General features: G+C 42.9%; 1 non-coding gene across 1 annotated transcript; it reads right to left on the bottom strand.

The window, feature by feature from the left end:
* Positions 1–2,041: 2,041 nt before the first annotated feature.
* LOC116974747 lies at positions 2,042–2,233 on the bottom strand. The gene has a single exon (XR_004412418.1). It is a non-coding gene; the product is annotated as a U2 spliceosomal RNA (small nuclear RNA).
* Between the last annotated feature and the right edge of the window lie 1,023 nt (positions 2,234–3,256).

The raw sequence follows: 3,256 nt of genomic DNA, 5'->3' as shown, positions 1-3,256 counted from the left end.
CTCCTCATAAAATACAGATCAAACTTCAAACTGGTAAGTTCTCGTTTAATCTTACTATTTTACTTTGGAGTCACGTGAGTGACTACGTGAAGACTTCAAAGCTCTGTGATTTCAAACCGTGTAACAGTTCATACTTCACTCGCTGCCGAAGTCATTCGAGGGAGGAAGTATGTTATCGTAATCAACCATGAATCTGTTTGTAAAAACAATAATGGTGTTATTAACAACAACAAGACCAATTGCTCCCCCGGGCTTAAATTATATATTTTTTGCAGATTCTTTTTCTGCAAACGATACAGGTTCTGTCAGTGGTTTGTTATAAAAGTTTGGAACGTATACTCCCTAGACCACCCTGCAGTAGCCAGGATGTGGTCCATAGGCTCGTCCATCCTCTTAGTTACTGACGTGGAAGCTGTTCTGGTGGAATAAGATTTTATACACGTTAGTATTTACTCCAGCAACTCCCAGTACCTGCTTGAGCCACTAGAGATAGTTTAGCTCGTCACCCGACCATGAGGTTTCCTGTGGCTGACCCATAAGGCTTTTTCCTCTCCCTCGGTATTCCTTATTGTGTCGATCTCTAAGTGGGTCATGACACATAAAACGTGGTTCAGGTGGGTATGCCCGGAATTTCATGACTGGACCTGATGTTCCTGGTCTGTTCTGTTTGGCCAACCCTTGAATGGGCATGTGACACTATCTGGTGTTATAACCATGTTGTCCCATCGCAGTAGATGGGAGAGATGGCTCTTTGTGTTGATGTAAGGCCACCAGCATGTCCATCTTCAGGGTAGGCTGTTCCAGGGTGAGTGACCTGGCTGGTGATCATCCCCTAAGGTATGTCAGGATTTCACTGACATCCCAATTTGGGTGTACCTATTTCTGGGGAATGGATTGATATACCTCTCCTGTATCTGATCACCAGTGAGCGGTACCCAAGTTGAGTAGGCTAACAGAACATGTCCTTCATTGTGGTGAAGACCTGCCAGGAGCTCCAGTACAGTTTTTTGTTATAGTTGAATGTGTAATTCCTGTTTTGGAAACAGTGTACCATTTCTTGATGCTCCTCAGGTATGTTCCCTAGGATATGCGACGGAATGCTGTCATCAGGTTGATAGTGCTCCTGATCCAAGCACAGCAATGGTCTTCCCAATTCTGCAATTCTTTTAATGACCATGTCGAGGATCACTGGGAACCATGCTTGTGGACTTGGTCCACTGTAATTTGCGTAGTACCCGACTGATGAAGCCGTAGTACCTATTGAAGAGGTAGAAGGAAAGGAAAACATAGAGATTAGGTTCCCCCCACCCCTCAATACGCGGGAATGTCTCCATTGCCGCTGCCTTGAGATTGGTTTCATGTGACGTAAGTTAGTACGTGGTGATTTAATTGGATATAAGGAATCGATATCTGGTGTCCATATTGCTTAGTGATTTCAGCAAATATTTTTGGTTTAAATGTATGTTTACAGTATTTAGCTCACCTGATAGGTGAGTTACTGATGGTCAAACATGTTTGACGACATACGGTTTCCAATTGTTAATAAATTGACCCCTAATATCGATGTTCTCCGCCCAAGTGGTTTGGTATATGCCACCACTGATGTTGTTATCTTATAAACGAACATGCAAATTTGGTGGATTACTGAGCAAATGCTTCACTAGAATTAAGTAAGTTAATATATAACATGTTTAAGTCAATTCATATTGGCATTAAGTATTACAAGCTCAGTAACACATCAGGACACATAAGATGTTACTCAAAACAGGTGGAAGTGTACAACCATAATCCTTCCTGCCGATAAATTCCATGATAACACTACAGATTAATCCATTTGCCCCCATATTACAGGTATGGAGATAGTTTTGAACACTAGTATCTCAGCTCATAGGAAAGGTACAAAGTTCAGTAGCTGGTAATGCTGCTATATCCCAATTACTTTGCCACGTAGTTGATTGGTGGTTAATGCACCATGACTGATAGTCTTAATGAATACCAGATAACAACGTTGTGGATGGTCAACGTAAATATCTGGATATATATTTTGTGCACCGTTCCCAGAGGCACTGCAATACTGGGTCGATGCGTGGAGTGGACGGAGCAAGCCCCTATTCCATCTCCCTGTTCCAAAATTCAATTTAATATATGGTCCCTAGATAAGGGACGTATCAGATTATTAAACTGATAAGAACAGATACTACACTTGATCTTAGCCAAAAGGCCGAGAAGCGATGCAGCTAAAGCTGTATCCAAGGATAGTTTGTCGTTAATATATAGACATGCCATGACGGAATGTTTCTAAGTGTCAGGGCTAGTTGATTCTGGATAACTTTGACTTAAATGCCGCAACGCTCATCATGGTTACTCCATCCAGGTAATCGCGGTATATCCGAAACTTATAAGAGAAGGTACTGAATAGTGTGCATCTTCAAGGTCGATGTCTACCATAAAGTATCCTTGGATCCATGGTAGTAGTTACAAATCCCATGAATGGGTATACCTGGTGAAATACTCAAGTGGTTTATCAACGATGGTGCGACATTCACCATCGTGGGAGGGTAGACCACTTGGGGTGCTTGCTGAATTGGTGGCAAGATATTAATTCTATTCCCCTTGTATTTATTTTTTGGTATATAACTACCAAGAGTGATAGCTTCCTAACCAGGCGTGATTCATCCACCCCTTGTTAGTACAACCCTTAACCTTTATGTGATGGTAGGAACCATACTTATCTGTCTTCATTGTTGTTTTCTTCGGTTTCTGGTTCCTTGTTCTTGTAGGGACGATGTTTGTTGGGGGGTGGCACATTTTCCCCTGGGGCCTGCTCTGTGCCGTGGCCTAAAATGCTACAGGTTTGGCATGCAGGCCCCGAGCTTCACCAGTACCATGAGGTAGACGCCCCTGGTGGACACGTAGAGGTACTGCTGTCTGGTTTAGTGTGGTGCTCATTCCAGACTCTGCCCTCTTGTGCCGAATAGTTTGAACACTTCGTCCAGTTTTTTAGGACTGGTTTGGTAAGTGCCAGGTAGCAGGATCTGTGATTATGAGGTCGGCGTTCTCATAGTCCTGTTAATTTCATAGATTGAGGGCAGGTTTGTGAGTTCATTTCAGAAGTTATGAGGTATACCGTTGAACAGTAGGGTCAGGTGTTTTGCCATACTACCCTGCCCTTCTGGAATGAGCAGGTGGACATGATAGCCGACGTCAGGGTACCAAATGCATTTTTAAAATATTTAGGTTAAACGCGCTGCTCAAT

The sequence above is a fragment of the Amblyraja radiata genome, chromosome 6 (assembly GCF_010909765.2).
Source record: "Amblyraja radiata isolate CabotCenter1 chromosome 6, sAmbRad1.1.pri, whole genome shotgun sequence".
NCBI lineage: Eukaryota > Metazoa > Chordata > Chondrichthyes > Rajiformes > Rajidae > Amblyraja > Amblyraja radiata.
Note: the sequence above shows the minus strand (reverse complement) of the source record. Positions and strands in the feature narration are given on the sequence as shown.